At 39.7% G+C, this 18215-nt stretch overlaps 1 protein-coding gene across 2 annotated transcripts in view; it reads right to left on the bottom strand.

Moving 5' to 3' along the window:
- LOC135107991 (diuretic hormone class 2-like) overlaps positions 1-13435 on the bottom strand; it is a 104024-nt gene extending 90589 nt beyond the window's left edge. Inside the window, exons 1-2 of one of the 2 annotated variants that reach the window (XM_064018508.1) lie at positions 13289-13409; positions 10423-10579 (exon numbers count right to left, since the gene is read on the bottom strand). The gene's annotated coding sequence lies outside the window, so the exon portion shown is untranslated. Of the gene's footprint in view, positions 1-10422; positions 10580-13288 lie in introns of both variants that reach the window. The other variant, XM_064018507.1, reaches the window with a different exon arrangement.
- Between the last annotated feature and the right edge of the window lie 4780 nt (positions 13436-18215).

Below are 18215 nucleotides of genomic sequence, written 5' to 3'. Positions count from 1 at the left end.
TTATTTCTTATTTATTCGCCTGTATACATTTTCCTTTCTTCGTCTTTTATTAATTCCTTGTTTCTCTTTTCTCGTCTCTATTTCAATACTTTCATTTCTACTTTTCTTCTTTTTCCATTTCTAGTCTATCTACCTCTCCATTTCTTTCTTTTCTACTAATACTTCCTTTTCTTCCTCGTTTTTGTCCCTCTCCCTATCTCCATTTCAGCCTCTCTCTCTCTCTCTCTCTCTCTCTCTCTCTCTCTCTCTCTCTCTCTCTCTCTCTCTCTCTCTCTCTCTCTCTCTCTCCTCTGTTACTCTCTCCCATTTCCACTCCTCTCCACCAATCTCCTTGCTCCACCTTCTTCCAATCCACTACTTCCCTGTCCCATCTCTCTCTCTCTCTCCTTAACGCATCAATCTCCATTCCTTGCTTTTCCTATTCCACTGTTCTTCACTCCTACTCCACATCTACACGTACTTCTACTCGTCTCCACTCGTCTCCACATTTAATCCACATCTAACACCAGTCTCCACTTCCCTACAACACCGTACAACACCACTCAACACGCCTACAGTCTCCACATCCCTTGTATTCACCCTTCCTAACTGGTACTTTCATTTTCCACTTATCCACTTAACCAGGCCTCTGCACACACGCCTGCTCATTGCCCGGGACAGTGACGCAGGGCCGCTCACACAACACAACCTGACTAAGTGGGTTATGTGAAGGGGGTACAGTGTCAGCGAGCCTACCTGTGAATTAGGGTTCTGTAGCAGAGATGGAGATGATGAAGAAAGGTGGGAAGGTGTGTGTGTGAAGTGGAGAGATGGAGGGAAGGAGAGGACTCTGAGGAGGAAAGTGTCTAGTGGAGGTATGGAGATGTTGTGAGATGCTTCGTTTTTTGGTAGAAGGAATGATTAGTAGATGGAGAGATGGAGGAACAGAAGGAAGAGGTGTGTTTGGTGGAGGTAAGGAGGAAAGGTCTGTGGAATGTCTTGCTTTTGGTGGAGGAAACTTTTGGTGGAGACGTGGAGAGGAGGAGGAAAGAGGTTAATGTTTAGTAGAGGGGAAGAGAACGAGTTTGGTGGTCAGAATTAGTGAAGAGAATTGGTGGAGGTGGAGGGAGAGTTAGTTTCGGTGGAGAAGCGAGGAAGAGAGAGAGAGAGGGAGTGAAGTGACTCAGAGTGTGAGGGAGAAGTAAGTGGCAAGTCAATGGAATGGGAGGAAACTGAACGCAAGTGAGAGTTAAGGAGAGAATAAACAGTGTAGCAGGAAAGTGAGAGGAGTGAGAGAAACCACAAAAAATAGTAAGAAAACGGAGAAGTGAACATGAATATTGATAGGAGTGAGGGGAGGAGGTAAAGAGGGAGACATGAATGAGAGGTGGAGAGGAGAGGGAGAATAGAGCAACGTACAAAGGGAAAGGGTAGAGAAGGTAAAGAGGGAGACAAAGGTTTGATAATGGAAGGAGACATTGTAACATCAAGTGTACAATGACTACACACTGGTACTCAATAGGCCTCTCCCGCTAGTGAAGCAGAAACAATACCGCTATTTTTTCAGCCATCCAGCCAGTCAGTCAGTCACTCAGTCAGCCAGCCAGCCAATAAGTCAATCAGTAAGTACGAGTATATTGGTATTTGTGTGAGTTAGATTGTTAGAGGATGAGAGATTAAAAAGAACGATGGTGCTACTCTATCAGTCAATCAGTCAGTTAGTCAGGCAATCAGTGAATGAGGGAAGGAGGGAGGGAGGGAGGGAGTGGGAGGGCAGGAGGGAGGGAGAGAATGCGATAAAAGTGAGTAAAAGAGGAAGCAAAGAACGAAGGAAGAAAAGGAAAGGAAAGGAACGGAAAGGAGAGGAAAAGAAAACAGGAAAGGAAGATAGGAAACAAGGAAAAAATGAACAAAGGAAGAAAGAAGCTAATAAGTTCCGAAAGAACGAAGGAAGGAAGGAGAGAACGAAAGAAAGGAAGGAAAGGAAAGAAAGAACGAATGAATGAGGGAGGAGGAGGAAGGAAAGCAGTCAGGCAGTTAATGAATCGATCAGTCTGTCAGTCTATTAGTAAGCCAATCATTCAATATCAGTTCATTGCGTCACTCACTTATTGGGGCAGGAGGCAAGCAGAGTCAGGCACGGAGTCGCTCAATCAGTCACTCCATCAGTTAGTCAGTCAGTTAATAAGTCAGCAAGAACAAGATGCAAGACAGAAAACATAAAACTAATATTACATTTGAAAACCTCTCCTGTTTTATTCCTTCTCCTCCTCCTCCTCCTCCTCCTCTCTGTGCTCCGGTAATGCATCCCATCCAGGAACAGATTACAATGGCGCTGCATTAGAACAAAAACCACTCGGACCAATTAAACAAGTCATCATGAGCTTTACAAACGCTTATAAAATTATCCATATTGTTTAACCTCATAATAAACAAGAAGCGGGCGGAACTCGGCTCAGCTGCACACGCTACTCGGCTCAGTAGGGACGTGCTACTCGGCTCAGTTGGATGCGGTATTCGACTAGCTCTGAATGTAAACAAACCTTCCCACAGTCTTTCAAAGGAGTAAATCGTATAATGGGTTTAGGAGTTAAAAATGCAGTAACATCACCATCGTATTGGCTTGCTGGGAAATAGATAGCGCACTTCATAGTTATTGACGAAGCGGCTCAGATCTTTCACAAAAGCGAGAAATCTGCGTAATGGTGAGGGGATTGTAGGTCCTGAGAGGAAAGATAGTGTTAGTATTGTTGTTGTTGTTGTTGTTGTTGTTGTTGTTGTTGTTGTTGTTGTTGTTGTTGTTGGTGTTGTTGTTGTTAGTGGTGGTGGTGGTGGTGGTGGTGATGGTAGTGGTGGTGGTGTTGGTGGTATCATTGATGTTTATGTTGTTGTTGTTGTTGTTTGTTGTTGTTGGTAGTGTTGTTTTTTTATTATTGTTGTTATTCTTGTCATGGCTACTACTACTACTACTACTACTACTACCACCACCACCACTACTATTTCTTCTTCTTCTTCTTCTACCACACACCTGACCCAGGACCTCATCTTCCAATACGCTTTCATAAATTTCTCGGCATTTTTCAGAGCAGCACGCAAGATTCTCGTCTATAATTCACCATGAAATAAATACTAAATGTTCTTCTAACCTGCATTGATATTCCCCAGTCTTCCTCTTTCTCCTCTTCCTCCTCCTCCTCCTCCTCCTCCTCCTCCTCCTTATTTTTACTCCAATCTCACGTCTTGTCTTATTCATCTTCCTACTCTATTTCTTCCTTTTCCTCTTTTTTTCTATTTCCTTTTCCCTCTTCCTCTCCAGCATCATTATCATCTTTATCACAATCTCTCTCTCTCTCTCTCTCTCTCTCTCTCTCTCTCTCTCTCTCTCTCTCTCTCTCTCTCTCTCTCTCTCTCTCTCTCTCTCTCTCTCTCTCTCTCTCGAATAACAACAAATCTATCATAACTTTCTAAAGCCAATTTAAATCCGTGCAATATTTCACCAACACAGTTCACCTCTCGTGTGTTGCTCGCCTGTTTGTCCGCCGCTACGGTTCATTATTCTCTTATTTTTCAAACCCTCCCTTGTGTTATTCGCCAACCAATAGGGAAACGTTAAGGGCCGTATTCTAAAACATTCCTGCGCCGCATCTCCACTATATTCAAAAGCCTTTAGTTGAAGTTACACAAGTTTTTAAGGGTGTTTTTTATATGGTTCCAGGGACATATTAACGAGATTTGTACACCATTAACAGGAGAAACACTCTTGAGAAGCCAGCTATTCATCGATGTGGCCTTTGAAAATAATCGTGGTGAGAAAACAAGGCGTTTATGAATACTGTCCTAAGTACGAAGGTTAAGTCAGTAATATACAGTGAAACCTCGGTTTTCGTGATTAATCTATTCAAAAAAGTCCGACGAAAACCGAATGTACGAAAAACTGAAGCAATATTTCCCATAAGAAATAATGTAAATCCAATTAATCCATTCCAGACACCCAAAGACATTAACCAAAAATACATTTTATAGAGAGTTACTATAGTTTTACATACAGAAAGCAATGAAAATAAATATAAATGACTATTGAAATGGATAAATGAACATTTAACATCACTGTTGACCTATAGTGAAGACTTTTGTTGGCGTATGGAACTGATCGTTGATGCAGACTTCCCGCACCTCCTGGCAGGATCAACCTCGCGTACGCCACTTTCGTACTTTATTACGAGCTCTTTCTTGAATTCTGTCGTGTTTCTCGCTTTCCTCATCAAAGGACTGGCACGCGGAACTTTCTTTGGCCCGGTGGTGGCTTATTTAGCAGTTGCACTCAATAAACAAACACACAAAAAAACCAATGAATTATTACGAAATGTTTCGGATGAATGCACGGGATGGTACTCACTCAACAAGCAACAAAGGCAGACGGAGTCACGAACGCGTGGGATGCTTTGTGCGGGCGCTCGATTCCGGGAAATGAGTGGCCGAGTCACGCGGGCAGGCAGACGAGTTTGGTACGGACCATTCCCAACTGTATGAAAACGAGCGGATGTACGAAAACTTGGGACAAAATTTCGACGAAAAAAGAAATAGTCGAAAACCGAATCGTACGAAAACTAAGGTATTCGAAAACCGAAGTTTGACTCTATTCTACTATTACTCTTACTGTCATCCCTTTCACATATATCTATTCTAAAGCTCCATATTGATTCTATTCACACATTAATCTAGAGCCCCCAACTGACTCCATCCACACACTCATCCATTCTAAACCTCTCTATTGACTCCATCCATACATTCATCTATCCTAAAAGCTCCCAATTGACTCTAACCAACAGTAGTGTCACCTTCTCTTCACCACCACACTCCGCTGGGCTGTGTTCCTCTGGCTCCCCTCGCCTTGATCTCTCTTAAGGGAGGAGTATCGAGAGAGACAATGGAAACACATGTGACCTTGCCTTCTGGACCTCCCTCACCATATGCTCTTTAGGATGAAGCGATCACGTGTATTGCATTGTCTTCTCTCTCTCTCTCTCTCTCTCTCTCTCTCTCTCTCTCTCTCTCTCTCTCTCTCTCTCTCTCTCTCTCTCTCTCTCTCTCTCTCTCTCTCTAGTTCTTAGTCAGTCTCTTATCATGTAAAATAAGAGATTGATGAAGAAACAGAGAGAGAGAGAGAGAGAGAGAGAGAGAGAGAGAGAGAGAGAGAGAGAGAGAGAGAGAGAGAGAGAGAGAGAGAGGAAAACATTAGCGGTGAAAGTGACTGCATTTCCTTACGGAGTACTTTGTTTTGTTTATTTTCCCCTTAGGACTCTTGTATTGTACGTATAAATTTGCATCTTTTATTTTTTTTAACAATTATGTTTCGTCCTTCTCGTCGTTTTGCTTGTTCTCTTTACATTTCGTTCAAAATTACTATATATCTTATTCTATATATTTTAATGTATTAGTTCATGTATTTGTCTGTGTGTGTTTTTGTTTTCAGTATATTTTGTTCATATTTTGTATTTATGTGCTTCTCTCTCTGATTTTGTTTCTTCTGTTATAATATTTCGTTCGTAACTATATTTTTACGTATTTCCTCGCTACATTTGTCTCTTTTTCCCGTTATCGTTCATTGTTTTGGTTCTATTTCATTCACATATTGTATTTCTACGTTTTCCTGATTCATTTTGTTTGTCATTTCCTTATCATATTTTGTTCCTAATTACATCTTCACGTTTCTCCTTTCTAGATTTGTGTCTTTCCTGCATTATTTCTCATTGTTTTCGTTACACATTGACAATTTTTTTTTACTCACTGGTTTTGCGTCTTTCATCTTTTTTTTTATTTCGTTTAACTCATAATTATTACGTTTAACTCATAATTATTTCGTTTAACTCATAATTATTACGTTTAACTCATAATTATTTCGTTTAACTCATAATTATTTCGTTTAACTCATAATTATTTCGTATCTTGCTGAATTTGTGTTTGCTTTCCATCATCATTTATTGTTTGTATTTCCAAGTTTCTCTCACTCTCGTTCTCTCATTTTTTATTACATTTCGTTCTTAAATTTACTATTTTCTCGTTAGATTCGTGCCTTTCTTCTTTTATTTTTTTTATTGTTATTTGTTATATTTCGTTCATAGTTTCTGGTTCTACATTTTACCACTCAGTGTGTCTTTCTCTTATCTGTTAGTTAAGTTTCGTATATTTTTCGTATCTTCTCTCAAAATTTGTGTCTTTTCTTCTATGATTTTATTTTCCAGTTTTCTTCGTTACATTTCGCTCTTTATTTCGGAATCAAATAGAGACGCTGGTGACAAAAATCTGTGCGTGTGCCGACAAGCTGGTCTTTGGCATGAATGATTCCCTCGTTTTAAACATGCATCGCTACACACACACACACACATACACACACACACACACACACACACACACACACACACACACAAACACGCACACTTATTGCGAGGTATCTACATATATTTACAAATAAACTAACCTCAGTCTGGCCAGAGAGAGAGAGAGAGAGAGAGAGAGAGAGAGAGAGAGAGAGAGAGAGAGAGAGAGAGAGAGAGAGAGAGAGTTTTAATATTTAGTTGATATGAATGTTGTCGTGTTGTGTACATTAGATCACGTGTGTGTGTGTGTGTGTGTGTGTGTGTGTGTGTGTGTGTGTGTGTGTGTGTGTGTGTGTGTGTGTGTGTGTGTGTACGTGTTTGTGCGAACTAATGATGTGTAAAATTCTAAATTAATGTTTACGCATGTCTGTCATTCTGTTGTCTGTCTGTCTATCTGTCTGTCTGTCTGTCTGCCTGTCTGTCTGTCTGGGTCTGTCTGTCTCCATGCCTGTCTGTCTGTTCATCGACGGGTTTGTATTTTCATTTGTTAGTACATATGTATGTATGTATGTATGTATGTATGTATGTATGTATGTATGTATGTATGTATGTATGTATGTATTTATGTATTTTATCCATCTGTTAATCTGTCAATTTATACATCTCTCTCTCTCTCTCTCTCTCTCTCTCTCTCTCTCTCTCTCTCTCTCTCTCTCTCTCTCTCTCTCTCTCTCTCTTTCTCTCTCTCTCTTTAACTCGTTGCACTCTCGCTCTCTCTATCTTTAAGCCATCAAAGGACAATAACAAGCGTACGTTAGAGAGAGAGAGAGAGAGAGAGAGAGAGAGAGAGAGAGAGAGAGAGAGAGAGAGAGAGAGAGAGAGAGAGAGAGAGACCAACACAAACAAAAAACAGCAAACTGTCCCTAATTTCTAACCAATGCCTTGTATGTTTTGAAACACCATAAAACAAACACCAACACACACACACATACACAAAAAAAAAAGTAACAGCAAAAAACTAACCTTAATTCGTAATCTACTCCTTATTCCACGTACGTACGTTTAGTAAAAGTGACGTATTTCATTCCTACAGCCCACAAAACAAAAACAAACAAAACAAACAAACAAAACTAATACCCCAAAAAAAAACTAACTGCAATTAACTCCTATTTTATTCTCCTTTCATCTACGTATGTTCTGAAAAGTGCCATATTTAATCCCCAAAGCACATCGGAAGGAGAGTGCGGTAGACGGCCCACCTGCTCCCACCTCATAAGCCAGGAAAGTATAGGCTGAGCCGTTTCCCGCACCGGCATCATTAGCCCTCCTCGGCAGAAGCAGGAAGTCTCAGAGGGGAATGAGGGGAAATATAACCATAACTATGTCTGTATGGGGGAATGAGAGAGGGAGGGAGTGTAGGGAAGGAGGGAAGGTTAGGGGGTATGTAATGGTGTGGTGAGGAATGGTGATGATGGCGTGAGGGAGAGGGAGGGAGAGGGAGAATGGGGGGAGAGAGAGAGAGAGAGAGAGAGAGAGAGAGAGAGAGAGAGAGAGAGAGAGAGAGAGAGAGAGAGAGAGAGAGAGAGAGAGAGAGTATGCATACACAGACAAACTCCTCTTCCTCTTCTTCTTTCTCGTCCTCCTCCTCCTCCTCCTCCTCCTCCTCCTCCTCCTCCTCCTCCTCCTCCTCCTCCTCCTCCTCCTCCTGCTTTATGGCGACAATGTTAATATACTATTTTTTTTTCATTTCTTTGCCAGTAAATCGAAGACAAATATTAGACTTTCATACAAATTTCGCCACTTTTTAAACAAGCAAAATAAATCACACAAGAGAGAGAGAGAGAGAGAGAGAGAGAGAGAGAGAGAGAGAGAGAGAGAGAGAGAGAGAGAGAGAGAGAGAGAGACTAGTCACATTAAATCTTCCTTCATTTGTCAAGGAGGGAAATTTAATGGAGAAGGAGAGAGAGAGAAAGAGACAGAGAGAGGAAAGAAAATAAAGTCATCTTGAAAGGAAACAAAAGGAACCTCGCATGATTTTCTCTTCCGCAGTTTATTTCAGGCAAACGTCTTGGGGATTAGGAAGGAGGCGAGTGGGAGGGCGATAGTAATTAATTAGGGAGTCATTAAGGCATTCACTCTCCCTCCTCTACGCGCCACTCATCCCGGAGACACATTTAAAACTTTCATCATTTTCGTTTTCCATTTCATCGGGGACCTGCACTTATGATCAATCACTATCAAGCACTTTAACCTTTCCACAGTGATAAGCATTAATTCACGGTACTAAAAGCATTGCATGGAATCTTTTTAAGAACATAAGTACATAAGAAAATAAGGGAAGCTGTAGGAAATCATGAGGCCTACATGTTGCTGTTCCATCATCTCTATCTTCTTATATTCTTTTAAAAGCTTTCCCAAAGACTCGGAACTTGTAAGCGTTTACAGGGAAAAAGAAAAGAAAAGAAAAGAAAAAAGAAGAATAGATTTTGGAATTTCTAGCCCATAAAATGTTTGGAGGTGGCTGTGGGACAAGAAAAAAATGAGTCAGAGTATTTGGTAATTAAGGAAAGATGTGTCAAATAAACAGTAAAAGGGTTGAATTAGTGAAAGGGTTAAGTCTGCATATCTCTTAAGTTCTATCAGTCGTATTCTTTATCTATTCAGGGACTAAGACTTCTAATCAGTTGGTATAAATAATTTTCAAAGTTTATATAGCTCTCAACTTTGATCAAGTGTGTTCTTCATATTTTCAAGAGCTTGCATTTTTATCAATTACTATGAAATACTTTAAATATGCAATAATCTAAAGCTGTATCAATCGTATTATTTACCTTTTCATGTAATTGCATTTCTGATTAATAACTATAGCTCATTTCATTATATTTTTTTCTGATCTTCTCGTGTTCCTGTTGTTCATTTCTTTTTAGTTATTTTTTCCTATATTCTCATGTTCCTAGTATAACATTCGTATTTTTTTCTTTTCCATACTTTTTTTGTTTATTATCTTATATTCTTTAATGTTTTTTTTTCCTTAAACTGTTTATTTTCATTTATTTTATTTATCTGTGTTTTTATTTCACTTAGTTTACGAAAGTTGTAAAATTTAATGAGTTTGTTGTATAATTGACGTTAATTTCACGCTAATTAACTCGAGTGATCAATTGATTTACATACCAGTCTGAAAAATCTCCCAAAAGTCACTTTCATTATTATTTTTTTCTTTTCTTTTCTTTACCTGTTTCTTTTCTTTAGTGTTACTTCTATGCTTTAAGTCTCAATTCTGTTCACATTCGAGATGGAAATCTATCAGGAATAAAAGTGGTTTTCATTACCTTCCCATTTTCTCCTTTTCTCTTCTGTTTGTTCCGTGTCTCAAACATCAGTGCCTCATTCCAGATTCTTGTTTCCACACCTTGATAATTTCCCAAAAAATCAAAAAGTTTGAATTTTTTTCTTCGTTATCTTAGTGTAAGTCCATGACCTCAAAACGCGATCTTACCCTACTAGTCCTAGTTATGTCTCCTACTCCTAATAAAAGACCATAATTTTGCCAGATCTTCTCCTCCTCCTCCTTTTCCTCCTCCTCCTACTTATTTCTTGAAGTTGTCACGGAGCTGCTATAAAAATAAGTAATTCTTTTGTTTCTTAATAAGGTTATATTTGTATCTGCTGCCGTGAGTCGTTAGCGTTAAGGGGAAAAAGTTTGTTTATCTCAGAATAATAAAAACATTGCCAACCTCCGAGTAAAATAATGGAACATTGAAACATTTTTCCTTTTTATATAGTCATTCTCTCTCTCTCTCTCTCTCTCTCTCTCTCTCTCTCTCTCTCTCTCTCTCTCTCTGCTTATATTACCTTGCTTATTTTACCTTATCAGAAAAAAGCCATACGAAAAAAGTCTGAAAATGAAAACCGAAAAGAAAGAGCGAAATGTTTCGAGTCACTATTTCACTGTTTCGTTTTCTAATCGCGATCCAGAAACCCAAAGAATTCGAAGCTTTGAACACTAATGAATACTACGGCTTCAAGTGATTCATATACACGCACGCACACACACACACACACACATGCACGCACATACATGCACACACACACACACACACACACGAAAAAAAACTTAACTCACTTTTTTTTTAGCTGGTGAGAGTAAAAGGAGAGAATAAGTGGTTCATTTCCTTCCTTCTTTCCTTTCTCTCTTCCTTTCTTTCCCTTATTTTTTTCTTTTCCAGCTGTTTCTACTTTTCCTTCATTTCTTCGTATGTATTTTTTTTTTCTTCATTTACCTGTAGAAAGGAAGAGAAAATATTAGAAAGAGGGAAGGGAAGTGAAAAATAAAGGATCAGGATCAAGAATATTGTTACTAAAGACAGAACAGAAATAAACATAACGTGAAAAATATATACAAAAAAAAAAGAAAAAACAGGAAAAACTAGTTTGTGATAATAATATATATATATATATATATATATATATATATATATATATATATATATATATATATATATATATATATATATATATATATATAAAATAGGAAATAGAAAAAATAAAGGAAAGAAAGTTAAGAACATATAGAAAAAAGTAAGAAAAAAGCTAGGAAGAGGAAATAAATAAGACAAAGGAAATAAAAAAAAACAAGAATCAAATCTAGAAAACATTTAAAAAGTTAGAAAAAGACAAACAAAAATCAGAATAAAAGAAAGAAATTTTTAAAGTTGGGGAAAGAATACAAAACCAAAACAAAAAATACAAACAGAAGCAAATCAAGGTACGAAAAAGAGATAAGGCAACACAACACAAATTAACGTAACAGCAAACCAAGACAACATACAATTATGAAATACACCCTTAATATTACACCATTAGTCACGAATATACACGCATTGTACCTGACACTGCGTATTTTTCATCAGTAAGAAATTAAAGCAAAAATGGAGTCAGCATCGCAGGAGGAGGAGGAGGAGGAGGAGGAGGAGGAGGTCACACTAAGGCGATTCTTCCTCATCAAACGTTTTCGTCTCTTGGGAAGGAGGAGGAGGAGAAAGGAAGAGGAGTTATAGGAGGGGAGAGAGGAGGGGAGGAAGAAGAGAGGATGAGGAAGGGACAGGGGGTATTGGAGGAGAGGGAGAGAGGAAGGGAGGCGAGGAAAGGGGAAAACTTCAAGGAAAATCTGAAACTAAACGTTCTGTACATCCTCGGCGGCTTTGTCAGTTTTGAAGAAAATCGCCAAAGAGAAGAAAAACGAGGGAAAGGAAAGGAAAGGAAAAATAAAAGAAAAGGTAAGCAGATTAACTCCAATTTCGAGACAGCATGTTTTTCTGCAAAATTTTCTTCGCCACTGACTTGTTTATGATTTTCTTTCTTCGTTTTTTTTTTTTTTTTCCTTCATACCATATTCTTGTCTGATTATTTTTTTTTTCGTATTCGTATTCTTTTGTCTTGTTCTTGTCTCGGTATTTTTTTTTCGTTTGTACTTGGTGTTAATTGTTATTTTTTATGACTCTTTATTTTCTTTTTTTAATATCTATTCCATTTCAGTTAATATGCTCCCTCCTTATAGTTGATTAAAAGATACCAGGTGATATGCAGGTGAGGAAACGAGCCTGCATGCTTACATCATTTTTTATTACTTCTTTCTTATCCAAATTCTAACTTTTTTTACTTTTTCCATTTCTATTATGCTTAAGTTAATAGATACATACATATCCTCCCTTTCCTACTATTGACGAAAATATGCATAAGTGATACCTGATAAAAAAAAACATTACTTTTCTTTTCTCATCCCAATTCTTCATTTTTCTTTTTCCATTTCTATTTTGCTCCTGTTAATTAATACCTTGCCCTTCCTCCAACTGATCAAAGCACAGGTGATATACAGATAATGAAAATTCAAGCTAGAATGTCCAGATAACTGTAGGTGATTGCGGGAAAAGAAATTCGTCTAGTAGTGAAAGAGTTAAAGAGAGACAGGTGAAATATAAGCCAGGAAATTCAAGCTAATGAGTTCAAAAGTGTTAAGATTCACCAGCACTTCATATTTTACCAACACGGGCTCCGGATTTCACGTTTCCTCACAAAAGTTCTTTACAAATTATTTTCATTAGACACCAAATCTTGGAATCGTCTTCTGCCTCTAATTTGTCGCTCTTAAGACCTTATCAGAGAGAGAGAGAGAGAGAGAGAGAGAGAGAGAGAGAGAGAGAGAGAGAGAGAGAGAGAGAGAGAGAGAGAGAGAGAGAGAGAGAGAATTAGGGCGAAGGAAAAAGAGTTTAAACAAGAGATTGACGCGTTATGGAAGATGAGAGGAGGCGAAATAGAGAATGAAGGACAAGGAAAAATGCAATAAAGCAATAAGATGGCAAAGCATATCAAAGGACACACACACACACAGAGAGAGAGAGAGAGAGAGAGAGAGAGAGAGAGAGAGAGAGAGAGAGAGAGAGAGAGAGAGAGAGAGAGAGACGAGTGAGAGTTACAGCAAAACGAGGAAGAAAAACAAAGAAAATCAAGTAAAAGAAGTTTGAAAAAAGGGAAAGTTAGGACCAGAGAGAGAGAGAGAGAGAGAGAGAGAAAGAGAGAGAGACCCGCTTTATTAGCACGACAAACAGGCCGTAGGGTGCTTCACTTCAGGGCCTCATTGAAGCTTCACTCAGTCTTTCATTGGGACTCGTGAAGCTTCGAATCATTAAACCTTAAATGAAGAACAGTTTGGAGCAGATGATGAACCCAGAGAGAGAGAGAGAGAGAGAGAGAGAGAGATTCTATAGTTATTAACTGATCATGTAAACACAATATAACATGACAGGTTTGGGTGTAATGTAGAAGCAGCAACAATCAAAGTAGCAAGAATCCTGTGTGTAGTAGCGATAGCAGTGACGACTACACCACCACCACCACCACCATCACCAACAACAACAACAACAATACAGACTGCAACGCCACTTTCCTGATCTCTCCATCCAACACTCGTCAATACGTCAAGCAACACTCACCAATCTGCGGCGCTCTGAGGTGTGAAGGCGAAGGAGCAAAGTGTTCTCCGATGTAACAGTGGCGCAGGTTCACGGTTGCTGTATCACGGACAGACTGGCGGTTCCTCACTCCCTCCTAAACTGTCTCTGCTGCAGGCCGCCAGAGTGCAGCACGTGCCTGGCGTATGTAAACAAGCTGCTAACCACTCTCTTTTCACTTAACGCCTAACTATTTTAAACATTTCAGTTCTAATAATACAGTAAATAGTTAAATAGTACTACGTTAAACATCATAGTACGTCAAATTTAATATGTTAAAGCGGACCAAAAAAAATAATAACAGTACAAGGAGAGGATTAACTTAAATAGTCAGACAACCAGGCGTTACAACAGTACACAAAGCCACCAACAAACAAACCAAGCAAACTAAACAAACAAATCTCAGGCAACCCCACAACATAAACAACAACAACAACAAACATTACACAACAAACACTTCGCCATCTCTCGGTGTCTTAATTCATCCCAGGAAGATTTCAAGTACCAAAAAAATTGAAGGATGGCAGAAAGAAAAGGACTTCCTGCTTAGAGCGTACACTGGTCTGCATCAAAAGCGAAAACATCACAAGGTTTCCTGCGGTGTTGCACTTTAATATTCATGCAAACCAGGCGGACGCTGGGGAGAGGGTGAGGGAGAGGGAGAAGGAGAGGGAAGTGAGGAAGTGAGTGAGGAAGAGGCAGAGAGGGATAGGAAAGAAAGGAAGAAGGGAAGGGAGAAGGAGAGGGAGAAAAATAAAACATTGGATACAGCTCAACTAATTAATAAACTCCTAATAGATCAGTAACGAGTTAATATGAAAAATGAATTATGAATGTATATAAAAGAAACTCTTCACACTTATTGAATCTTAAGCAAAAATAGCAAAAAAAGAAAATATATATATGTTTTTAAGGGAAATTCTAAGACACTATAGACACATTTACAACTATTGATCCTTCACTTGATAATACTGTTCATAAAAATTCACGGATGCTTTACTTATCTTACTTTTCTTTATTTCATCTATGCATCTGCTTCTTATTCCCTTTTTTAACTTTATCTTCAGACCGTTTTATACTCGCAAAATATACAAGAGAAACTATTATTATGATTATATTTTTTTTCCTTCTCGCATCCCGCCTCAAACCCGCAAACTTTCACGAGAAACTATCACAACCACACGCCCATTTGTAGCCAGTAACAGTCCCCCTTGAAAAGTTTACACCACTTACAACAATTCTCTCCAAAAAATAACAATTTACTCGTGTTTCCCTCTTTCATTACGCCCGTTTTCTTTCTTCCTTTTTGTAAACTGTCTCGAGGCTCACAAACTTTACATCGAGACGAGAAGGAGGAGGAGGAGGAGGAGGAGGAGGAGGAGGAGGAGGACAATGAAGGAAGACGATGGAAGGATATAGATTCTGAAAACACCAACCTTCTCCTTCCCTCCCTTCATTCCTCCCTTCCTCTCTCCCTTCCCACCACTCTCCTTCACACATCCCCCGTCTCTTCTAACCCTCCATCCCTTCTTCCTTCCTTTCCTCCATCCATCACCCCCCTCCATAACTCCCTCCCTCACATCTTCCCTCCTTCAGATCCTCCACACCTCCCTACTTCCTTATCACTAGCTCTCCCCTCCCCCCACTGTACCTCCCAGCAACTAACCCTCCCTATACTCTTTCCTTGCCTCCCTCAATACTAGCGTCCCTTCTTCCCCTCCTCCCTTCCCTCTCCCTCACTCCTGCTTCTCCCTCCACATTACCTGTCTCTCCCTCCCTCCCACAGTTGTTTCCCTCTCCCTCCCTCCCTTCCTCCTGCTTTTCCCTTCCACACTCCCTTCCTCTCCCTTCTCCAGCTGCTGTCCCTCCAACATTCCCCCTCCTCCCTCCTGCAGCTGTTTGCCCCCCACCTCTCTCTCTCTCTCTCTCTCTCTCTCTCTCTCTCTCTCTCTCTCTCTCTCTCTCTCTCTCTCTCTCTCTCTCTCTCTCTCTCTCTCTCTCTCCTGACGCGGGTGTTTTAGAGAGTACTGGCAGGTAACCTATTGTGCCCCGCCAGGTGACGAGGAGGAGGCGTGTTGCTGCTGCTGACGATGAAAGACACGTCATTGTGGTGGAGTGGCAGCAGGGAGGAGGGGAGGGAGATAGGGAGAGGAAGGGAGAGGGGGAGGTGAGAGAGAACATCATGGAAAGAAGACCAGGAGAAGGAGGAAGATGGACCAACTGGGAGATGAGGGAGATGGAGGGAAGGGAAGGAGGGATGGAGGGATGGAGGAAAAAAGATGCGATGGACGGTGGAAGGCTGAAGGTGGACAAGCTGAGTGAGGAGCAGGAGGAGGAGGAGGAGGAAGAGGAGGAGAGAAAAATATGAGTGGGTGGCTGAGAGGGAGATAGACAGAGGAGAGAGAAAGAGACAGCACACACACACACACACACACACACACACACACACACACACACACACACACACACACACACACACACACACACACCCGCCCACATATACGTACCCCCTCACACACACACACAGAACAAATTGATCCTGACATTCATAAGTGAAGCATCAGTTTTGAAACACAGGTGCAAATTAAAATGTGTGATTGAAAAAAAAAAAATTTGCAACATTTTAAAACCGTAACAAAAACGTTTTATTTGAGTTTTTTTTTTCATCGCACGACATCACAATATTATCGTTCTTTTTTTTTTTTATTAATAATTTTTGCACTCGTATATCTGTATTTGTTATAACTGCGCTGATGTGATACGACCAAATATTTATGAGTTTTTTTTCCTTGACACTACAAACCTGACAAGAGTAGTAGTAGTAGTAGTAGTAGCAGTAGCAGTAGCAGTAGTAGTAGTAGTAGTAGTAGTAGTAGTAGTAGTAGTACAAAATATAGAAAATAAATTCATACAGAAATATATAAAATCCGAAAATAAAATAAAATGTAAACTCAAAGAAAGCTAAAATGAATGGAAGACTCTCTCTCTCTCTCTCTCTCTCTCTCTCTCTCTCTCTCTCTCTCTCTCTCTCTCTCTCTCTCTCTCTCTCTCTCTCTCTCTCCACATGCCGTATTACACAAAATATCTCACTCATAATACAAAAAATCTTAAACAAAAAAAGGCAGAAAAAGGAGAAAAAATAGGTAACAAAATTCCACTTAAAGGAAGGAAGAAAATGTGTTGAAAGTTCAAGGTTAGTTCAAGGATTTTTTCCCCACTATCTTTTTCCACTATTTTTTTCATTATTTTTCCCCTATTTTTCACCTTTTTTTTCATGTGTGGTGGCAGTAATAGGATTAAGGCGGAATAGAACCACACCCCCCTTCCCTCCCCCCCCTCTCTCTCTCTCTCTCTCTCTCTCTCTCTCTCTCTCTCTCTCTCTCTCTCTCTCTCTCTCTTGAATTCGAAGAGATTTCACTAACCCACACTTGCTAACAAACGTACCTTTCCTTTCCTCCTCCTCCTCCTCCTCCTCCTCCTCCTCCTCCTCCTCCTCCTCCTCCTCCTCTTCCTCCTCCTTCTCTTCCTCCCCCTCAGTAAGGTAATTAGCACTTGTGAGGTGAAGCACAGCAAAGTTACATCCTCTGCTGAATATATTATGCGAACTAAATTGTTTTGACTAGAGGAGGAGGAGGAAGAGGAAGAGGAGGAGGAGGAATACCGGGAACACCAGGATACGGAGAAGGAACAAGAGGAAGAGGTCAAGGAGGGCAAGAAGGATGAGTAGGAGGAAGAGGACTGGAAGGTCAAAGAGGAGGGGAAGAAGGACAAAGGAACACTAAGGAACACAGTGGAAGAATGAACAGCAGCAGACGTCTTGGCCCCTTATACGAAAATAAGACAGGGATATGGAGGAAAATAAGAAGAAAAAGCAGGATTTACATTTGTCGCATAATAAAGATTAATATTTCTGGTAATTATTTTTCACATATGGTTTGCGTTATAGAGATCAGAGAGAGAGAGAGAGAGAGAGAGAGAGAGAGAGAGAGAGAGAGAGAGAGAGAGAGAGAGAGAGAGAGAGAGAGAGGGGGGAATCTTTGTAGTGCAAACTACTTGTGAAAAATAATCTGCAGAAATATTCTCTCTCTCTCTCTCTCTCTCTCTCTCTCTCTCTCTCTCTCTCTCTCTCTCTCTCTCTCTCTCTCTCTCTCTCTCTCTCTCTTTCTCTCTCTTTCCACACACACACACACACACACACACACACTCCTGCAGTTCCCATATCGTTAAAAATTCTCTCCATCACCACTTTCACCTTTTCCCTCCTCGTCCTCCTCCTCCTCCCACGCGGCCACAGGTGTGAGGGCCGCGGCAGGTGTGAGGTGTGAAAGAGTTAATGGAAATTTTCTACGAGTTTCTCAGTCGTTCGTAAATGAGAGAGAGAGAGAGAGAGAGAGAGAGAGAGAGAGAGAGAGAGAGAGAGAGAGAGAGAGAGAGAGAGAGAGAGAGAGAGAGAGAGAGAGAGAGAGAAATTATTTATTTGATTTATTAAAGCTTTTTGAGTAGTGTTTGCATTTTATTGATTTTTTATATATTGTCCTTTTTTTTCTAATGGCAAAGTAAAAGAACATTAATTTTGTATCAAATGAAGCATCTTTTATTATTTTCTGTCCTATACAATAAAGAAAAAAAAATTCTCTCAATTTTTCTTTTTTTTCATTTTGAACTTCGATCTTTTGTAATTTTGAAGATAAAAAATATGTTTACTTTTTTTTTCCTTGAATCATGTCACTATTTTTTTCCTCTCCTGTATTTTATCCTTTTATTTATTTGCTTGTTTATTTATTTATTTTTTTTTTTTGCGAGCGTACTTTTTATCGTCTCCTTCTTTTATACATTAGTTCACCATTACTCATCCTTCATTCCGTTTTCTTTCTTTTTTTTTTGCATTCTTACCTCAATCCTCCCTCTG

This window comes from Scylla paramamosain, chromosome 16, assembly GCF_035594125.1.
Source record: "Scylla paramamosain isolate STU-SP2022 chromosome 16, ASM3559412v1, whole genome shotgun sequence".
NCBI classification, from domain to species: Eukaryota; Metazoa; Arthropoda; class Malacostraca; order Decapoda; family Portunidae; genus Scylla; species Scylla paramamosain.
The sequence above is the reverse complement of the archived record's forward strand: the minus strand, read 5'-3'. Positions and strand labels throughout refer to the sequence as shown.